Source organism: Poeciliopsis prolifica, unplaced genomic scaffold, assembly GCF_027474105.1.
Source record: "Poeciliopsis prolifica strain line A6 unplaced genomic scaffold, Auburn_PproV2 SCAFFOLD108, whole genome shotgun sequence".
In the NCBI taxonomy this organism is placed as follows: Eukaryota; Metazoa; Chordata; class Actinopteri; order Cyprinodontiformes; family Poeciliidae; genus Poeciliopsis; species Poeciliopsis prolifica.
In genome coordinates this window covers 383303-392500 of record NW_026562483.1, presented here as the reverse complement: position 1 = coordinate 392500, position 9198 = coordinate 383303, and the positions used below count along the sequence as shown (strand labels likewise).

Below are 9198 nucleotides of genomic sequence, written 5' to 3'. Positions count from 1 at the left end.
TTCGGTTTGAATGTGAACGCCAAGCGGACCAGAGACCGCTCTAACAGCAGGAAGTGGACGACAGCGCAGGCATTCTGGGTAAATAGAGTCAAAGCTAACATGCTAGCCTAGCACTGACCTAGCGCTAGCTGCAAAAATGGCTCCTTGTCTTTGGCCAAAGACTAAAGATAAATCTTCCAACACTAAACTCTGACGCCTCCATCTTGTTTCCATTTGGTGAAGAAGAAAACAAAGAGAAACAGTTGAAGTGAAGCAGGAAGTCTGCTTGTCTGATGGTTTTTCTTCATTTTTCTTAAAATCTGATCCAGAGCGGAGGAAGAAATCTCAGCAGCTACCTGACCTCTGAGATGTTTCATAACTTCGTTGACAACTAAAGATTTAAGTAATTTTTTGTAATTTACCAACAGTCTACCAAGAGGAAATGTGGTTGTGTCTCCAGTAGACGCTCTCCAGAAGCAGCGCTTCGTTTTGAGGTATTTTGGTTTAATCAGGGAACCTAATCCATCATATTTCATCAGACTCATCAAACACAGATCGCAACCAGAATCAGTGGAAACAGGAAATAACATCATATCTGCAAGAAAGTAACATGCAGCAAATTAAAACGTAGAAGGTTTCTGAGCATTGTTATCATTATATGTTACATAATAGCAGAGGCGGTTTGTGAATGAAACTCAGATTCAGCAGCTTTATATATATCCAGATTTCCGCTAACGTTCTCTCTCTTAACTTTGGTAAAAAAAAAAGACAATTTTCATATTTGGCCATATTGATGCACAGCCAAATAAAGAAATTCGTACCAACAATGTCCTAACAAATGAGTATCAATTTTAAAAGTGATTAAAGATACTATAATACTACATGGTGCATTCAGGTACATCAGCTTCATTTACTAATAAATGAAGTCGTTTCTTGATTGGATTATGAACCTAATAAACATTAAAATCAATAACATTTATTACCAATGACACATGATCAATATCAACAGATGATGCATTTAATTGAATATTCACGGATCCAGAACCGCAATGTATTCTGGGAGATGTAGGCAGAGGAAAGATTTTAGCTAAGCTAGCCGGTAGCATCGACTAACTCGCTCATCCTTCAGTCGCCTAGCAACAACCTGCTGAGTAACTTAACACAGCAACAGTTTCAAGTTACGCCATCGAGGCCCACAACAGCTAAAACATCAAAAAATAACTGAAGACACAGAACAGGAAACTAGTCTGGAAGGATTTCAGATATTTAAAACAAAAATAATAACAAGTAATATGAAACGTCTGCGACAGACTGGCGACCCGTCCAGGTGACCCGTCCAGACGACCTGTCCAGGTGACCCGTCCAGGTGACCCGTCCGGCTGACCTGGACCTGTGCAGGTGACCCGTCCAGGTGACCCGTCCAGACGACCTGGACGGGTCCAGACGACCCGTCCAGGTGACCTGTCCAGGTGACCCCGCCTCTCGCCCAGAACGTTCGCTGGAGAGGCACCAGCAGCTGCCGACCCGTTAGGGACAAAGGTTAGAAAAGGGATGGACAGATATGAAAAGTTTGCATTGTGATCAGTTTTTTCAGCCCAAATGGAACGTGTTCTAAAAACATCAGGTCAAAGGTCACAGCAGTGATCGGAGGGTTACTGGTTCTGATTCCATCAACTTCAACTCAGTTTACGAAACTGGATCTGTTACACACACACACACCCACACAGTTTCACACACACACACAGTTTCACACACACCCACAGACACACACACACACAGTTTCACACACACACACACACACACACACACACACACACACACACACAGTTTCTCTCACACACACACACACACACACACAGTTTCTCACACACACACAGTTTCACACACACACACACACACACACAGTTTCACACACACATTCCAGGAGCACCACAAACCATCGTCCCACAGCGGAGGGTGTGGTGGCTACACCGTCCACTGACCAATCACAAAGCTTTGATAAGAGCCAGAAGCAATGGCTGGACCTGCTGGATCCGTTCTCTTCTCTCTCTTACACACACACACAACACACACACACACACACACACACACACACACACACACACACACACACACACTCAGAACCCTACTGCTGTGCGCTCAGCGGTTGGTTGGCACGCGGAGGGAGACGGCGGCTGTGAAAACTCGAGTGGAGATGCTTCTGGCAATCTGAGCAGCTAAGTGTTGGAGTCGGAGCTGGAGGTCAGGGGAAGCGGCGCAAATTAGCAAAGAAGACGAAAAGCAGAAAGAAAAGATGTCAGAACGAGCCATAGGTGACAAAAACAGAAAGTTAATCAGAGAAAAGGCCGAGGACAGAGAGCAGGAGCGGAGGAGGGGCGCAGCGTCTGGACGGAGATGAAGAGCTGGAAACAAAGCGAGGCAGAAAGAGGCCGGGCAAGGACACAGAAAGCCGAGAAGGTGTTGCTTGTAAAAGTTCTGCCAGGAGTTCCTCAAAAAGCCATTAATGATGGAACAGAAATTCAAAAAACCAGCTTTCTGCAAGAGTTGGTCCAGGCAGCGTGCCACTTCCAGCAGCAAGGCTGCAGACACACTCCGGACCGGCCGACGCTCAGACACTCAGGAAGGTTCAGGGAGCCTCTGCAGAGTCAAACATTAGCAGCAATAATTTAGCTCCTCACAGGAGCACAAAATGGATTTTCAACGCAGTGATGTCTCTGTTTCAAACTAAATATTTAGACAAAAGTTCAACAGTTAGCTCACTAACTAAACATTATCTCAGAGATAAAATATTTAAGTTGGTGCTAATAACTTGCTTAACCAACGATTTAATTTCAACATAATATTTGGTTTCACACCAAATCTTTGGCTTGATAACTAAATATTTAGCTTGGAGTTAAATTCTTAGCTTTAAGAATTTAACTTGAAGCTAAATTAAGTTAAATTTAAATTAATTTAAATTTAACTTAATTAGCAACTAATTAACTAGCTTGCTAATTAAGCTAGTAAGCTAACTAACTAGTTCAACTAAATGTTTAGACTGTAGCTAAACACTTAGTTTAGCAAGCTAACTAATTAGCTCTGAGCTAAATATTTAGGAAACTAAATATGTTTTAGTATCACTATTTAGCTTCTAGTATTCAGTAGATAATAATTTAGCTGCTGGTTAAATATTTAAGTTGCTAACAATATATTTACTTTGAAGCTAAATATTTAGTTTGAAGTTAAACATTTGGTTTGGAGAGATAATAGGTTAGCTCGCCAACTAAATACTTATCCTGAAGCTTAATATTTAAATCAGAGAAAAATAGCTCACAGCTTAAATATTTAGATTCAATTTAAATATTTAGCCTGAAACTAAATATTTACCTCACTAAATATTTCATTTATTCTTAGATTTGAGCCAATTTTTAGTTTGTAGCCAAATAGTTAGCTTCGTAACTAAATATTTAGGTTGGAAGTTGATATTTATTTGGTAAACTTAACTTGAAATTAAACATTTAACCAAATTTAGTTTGAAACTGTAATATTTATAGATGAATGAATGGCTAACAACATGGTGAAAGTATTAGCCTGAATAATAGTGATTCTTTGCTCTTATGATGATCTAAATAACTAATATTTGGAGTTAGTTTGTGACTTTAAACAGGAGCGGCTCGGCCCGATCCGAGCGTTCCCTCCGGAGTTCACGGCACCAATTCCTGACATTTCACAGCAGTTAGCAAACAGTTTGCAGCACCAGAAAAAAACACATTAAAGTAAGCACTGCAGGGTGTGTGTGTGTGTGTGTGTGTGGGTGTGTGTGTGTGTGTGTGTGTGTGTGTGTGTGTGTGTGTGTGTGTGTGGGTGTGTGTGTGTGTGTGTGTGTGTGTGTGTGTGTGTGTGTGTGTGTGTGTGTGTGTGTGTGTGTGTCCCAGTAGAACAGGTGTGTAGTGAACCCAGGAGAGAAAAGCCGTCCTGTCTTCGCTCCTTAAGGGGCCCTCCACTCAAATTAGATGTAAATGAGGTCTGGAGTGGCTTCCCAGGGAGGACGTTATGGGATCGGCGGGCCTGAGGAAAACTGGGCAGGCAGCTGAGGTCAGCACTGTTTTTCTCTCATTAACCTCCCCAAATGTTGTTTATAATGGAGCAGGAGAACCGGGCCGGTTCTGACAGCCGCTGCTCAGAGGGTGAGGGAGGATGTTAAATCAGGAACCAGTTTAATGATTTCAGAAGGTCGCTGATGGTTTCCACGGCTGATGCAGCCAGACGTCTCCCTCTCCGCTGATTTCCTGCTCTGCAGGCGTTCCAAAATAATACGCCTTGTAGGCCTTTTCGCGTTCTTCTCATGGATTCCAACACTTCAAACCCAATTTCCTTCAACTTGTGTGTCATGACACTTAACTGCGGTTCTCAGCGACCTTTGCAGTCGGCCTGAATTAGTTTGGTTCAGTAGAAACGTCTTCAGAGAGCCGTAAAAACCAGCAGCAGGGAAAATCCCCCTTCAACACCTGATGGCTCTCGCTCACTGCTGCGTCATTAAACCATGTTATTGTTGTGAGTCTGCAGGCTTCACTCTTCATCAATACAATGCTACGTTACTTTGTGACGCAAACATTCACAGGATGAAGGAGGTTAGCATCTGCTTAATAAAATCTTCGCTGCTGTGCTCAAACTGGACCAGAACTTCTGGTTCTGTTACGACTGTGTGAACCCAACAGGTTGTCCGGTTTACTGCCAGGTTTATGACCCTTCAATTTAAACAAATCAACTCTGCAGCGCTGAAAGACTTCTGGACCAGGCGGAGAAAACGTTTTTACTCCTCAGAAAAGAGAAAGTTGTTCCAGTTCAAACTCAGAGATGTATTTATTAAATCAGATTTAAGCAGCAGCCAAACCGATTCCTCCTCACCCTCATCGTTTGCTCTCACTCTGATGTTTGCTCATGATTTGTCTGGTAAAACAGTCCAAGAGTCGCAGTTTGGACCCGCTGCATGTTGCGCTAAAACGCAACAACATGAAACCTTGAGCTGTTAACTCAGCGCCGAGTTCAGGAAAATAATGCAAAATAATGCAACAGCTTCTCTTTTCTCACTTTCTGGCAGCTACGCTACACACAGACCCGTTTCCATAGCAACTGACAACAGCACTTCATGTAACAGGATTCAACATTAAAAACACGCAAACATTCAGTCCGTTACAGCTTTATGTTTTTAGGCTTAATCTTTATTTTGCCATTAATAAGTGATCGCTGTGGTAGATTAGCTACCGCTGCTATTAGCTAAGCTAAGCTAACACAGCGGTGGTGGATTAGCTAATTTAAGCTCTACTGATGATCTATCAGAGTTTGTGTGTGGGTTGCTTTTTTAATTATTAAATGAACCAAAAACCAAATTCTGAGGCACATCCACATGTTAAGGTTGTCAAAGTCAAGTTAGCATAACTGAACTACTTCCTTCTCCCTCGCGTTTTGTTTCAATTAAAATGTTTCCCTGACATTGCTATCTCGTTGTTGTATTGTTTAGATCAGCCGTACATTTAAGATTTCATGTTGACAGCTAGCAGCTAAAGCCAATGCTAGTCATCGTTAGCTAGCAGTTGTTTGCTCTCCAGCAGGAAGCGGGGGCGGGATCTTGTGCACCTGCAGCAGACGGTGGATATTATTGGGTTTGAAGACAGAACAAACGGATCCAAACTCATCTGAAACGTTGTTTGGAAAAGCCAGGCTGGTCCAGGAAGCTTCTCTTAAAGCTTCCTGGTTGCTTTGTTTCATTTTCAGGCTAAAACCCCCGGATGGAGACCCGACCACAGCCAGTCCTCTCTGCTCTGCTGCAGCCCAGTTTCATGTTCCTGCAGCGAACATCACCCAGAGGGAGAGAACTGATTGGCTCACCAGTCAGCGGAACCAGTTAAAACCATCAGAAACCTTTGGGAAACATCCCACACCAACACCAGAACCCAAACTGCAGCTCCATCCCTTCAGTCCAGTTAAAAAAAGGTTTCTCCAGCATTTATGGAAACTTCCTCTGTTTGTTTTCCTTTCAATCGACCACCATCTGTATGTTTTTCCCTAAAATGATGCATACCAGTCTGACCAGTTTGGACCAGTTCTCCCAACTTCAATAGATATAAATATCCTCCTGCCAGAAACTATTGAAACACACATTCCTGACATTTATTCACATGTTCATCTCAACATTTGATATTTTCTCTGTTCACAATCGGAGCCGGTCTCTATATAAACTAATATTTCCGCTACAACGTTTAAAAACTAATATCATACACATCAAATCAGTTTCAGAAAAGTTTTCATCCACCTGAACAACCCCAGCTCTGAGCGATGTTTTAATGACAACCAATAGGGGGCAGCGCAGCGCTAAACTACAACCTGTCAGCCAATCAGACGGCTTCAACGAACCTCACTTCCGGTCGGGTTAAACATGGCGCCTGCAGGCAGGTTCAGGAACAGCTGTAAACGTTGGAATATAAAGTTACTAAAACAGACATTGATCAGGAATAATGTGAATTCATCGTTTATTTATCGTTTGTCGTTTATTTGTCACAACCTGCAACGCCATGAAAACACCATTCCTCAAATCTCCATTTCGGTCTGAGTTTTTATAAATAATTATTTATTGATATGAAACAGAGTTTATTGTGCGGATGAAAAGATAAAAAGCTTAAAAAGATAGGCTTTCCCAGATATCAATTGAAATAAATGTTTCTTTAATTCGTTATTTTGTAAAAAAGTTTATTTTTTCTGCATCTCATGACATCATCAGTTACACATTTTATAAAACACTTTGTTTTGGGCACTTGGCTCTCCTTTCATAACAAGATGAAAGTTATATCACACATTGTTTTTCTTTGGTAATCAATTCTTCTATTGATGATTAATCAATTTCTGGGATGTGAAATTGTCAAATTTTTCATTTAACCCTTTAAGCTTCTTTTTATAAAACATTAAATTACATTAAAAGATGCAAGTAAATAATTCAATTAATTTTACAATTTAGAAAATAAACATTTTGTTGCCTAAAATGCAACAACTTGGCATTATTTCAGAGAATGCTTAATTTTCTGTGGATTAATTGATTGCTTTTTCCATTAATTGATTAATAACTGAAATAGAAAAGTTGATTAATATGTGATTAATTTTACAGAATGGGAAGCTAACAGATTTACATTGATTAGTTCAAATCTTAAAAGCAGCATTTTGATAATATTTTGTAAAGTTTTGGGTTAATTTCCGGTCTTTCAGTAAATTAACTATTTTAGAGTCTTAACTCCAGACATCAATTCATCTGTTACTACATTAGTTGATTTCAGTTATGGATTAATTGTCGTTAATTGTTTCAGCCTTAGTTAAGTCAAATAAAAATATTGGCCAGATGTGTTCACTTCAAATAAAAATCAAGTTAATAAGCTATTTTTGGCCAGATTGTTTCTGAACCTGAAGCTGATAAATTTGGTTCATTTGATGATCTGAAGTCCATATTCTCCTTATCTCAGCTGGCAAAGCCAAATCTCTGCCTGGAGCAACGGCGCTCGTCTCCTTTAAAAGTTTCCCATCTGCCCTCACCTTCCCAGCGCAGAGCTCATCCATTTTAATGCTTCCCACCTCCGACGCCTCAAATTTATCTGCAGAGGGGAATAAAGACGAAGGCCGGCCGGGGGAGGGAGCAGCTCGGATAAATCAGAGGAGCAGAAACAGACGGGCAAATCTCCCCCAGGGGGGCAGAGCGACACCACCCCTAATTATTTATTTTACTGGGGTGTAAACGTCCTGGGGGGGGCGCCGTGTGAACGCCAGCAGGTCCTGGGGGGTCGCAACAATCACACAAACATCACCTGAACGAAACGCGCTCCAACCTGCAGACGCAGCAAAACGCAAACACACACAGGTGCTGAACGGCAGATACATGCATCAAATGCAGCTGCAACGCATGCAGCTGCAACGCATGCAGCTTCAACGCATGCAGCTGCAACGCATGCAGCTGCAACGCATGCAGCTGCAACGCATGCAGCTGCAACGCATGCAGCTGCGTTTGATGCATGTAGATGGAGTTTGTCGTGTCAGTTTTCAGCTCTGCTGACCCCCTGCAGGGCTTCAACCGCTTCGTTATCACCAATAATCACTTCCATGATTATTTCCCTCTAGTGTGTGTGTGTGTGTGTGTGTGTGTGTGTGTGTGTGTGTGTGTGTGTGTGTGTGTGTGCGTGTGTGTGTGTGTGTGTTAGGAACATGCACACATCTGTCTGAGGAATGAAATCGCTCTGAAGGATCAACAGGTTGGATAAAGTCTCTCTCTCTGGTTTTAGTTAAAACATGAAACTGGATCAGAAACTTTTGGGTCCAGAACTTCACTGGTTCTGGTTCTGGTACAGAAACTCAGTTACTGGAGGTTCTGTTGAATGTTTTGAGTCAGCATTAATCTGAAAGAAATCAGGTTTCAATGATCATTCCATCCAGCTGGGCTGATCAGAACCGGTACCGATATCCAGCCACTTTGTTGACTTTTAATTATTTGAAGATGCATAAAAGAGAAAAATGTTAAGATTGGTCATATTTATGCATCAAATCAAACATCCTCCATTTTATTCAGTTAATTAGTGAATCAAAGTTCCCATCTCAGTTCTAATGAATAAATGGAAAATGTTTTAATAATTGGTGCATCTTTAGTTCAATCTAATGAACTGACTCTGTGGAGTCATTGTTCTGGTTCTGGTCCATTGGAACCGTCCCGGGTCAGGCTGGCTCTACTTACAGGCGCTCTGCGCTCCGCGGACTCCTTTGGGTACCGTCTTCAGACCCAGACCCTGGCAGTCCACATGCGACCCGGAGCAGCTGCACTTGTGCGGCATCCATGCGCCGCGGCGGCCCACAGCAGCGCGGCGAGCAGCGCAGCCCAGAGCCGGAGTCCGGCGCGCCTCTCCGACCCGCTCACACACATCCCGGTTCCGACAGGCTGGGTTCACAGCAGCGACGCCGAGGAAGGAGGATCGGTTCGGTTTCCTCCAAGTGAAAACTTTCTCCCGTGGGTTCGGAAGTTTCTCCGCTTTGAAGCAGAAAGCTGCGCGTAAAATCTCCCCAAAGCGTCGCGGAGCCACGATCCACTCACAGGGCGGGCGGTCAGAACCCGGTCTGGACCCGAGCCGACCCGGTGGAAGCGTTCTGCTGGGCTGGGACCTCCGAACTGAACATCCTCCGCTGCTGCAGGAAAGTTCCGGAGCGCAGCGGCGC

At 42.9% G+C, this 9198-nt stretch overlaps 1 pseudogene; it reads right to left on the bottom strand.

Annotated features, from left to right (window-relative positions):
• Window positions 1–8908, bottom strand: part of LOC129354339 (slit homolog 3 protein-like) — a 184987-nt pseudogene extending 176079 nt beyond the window's left edge.
• Between the last annotated feature and the right edge of the window lie 290 nt (window positions 8909–9198).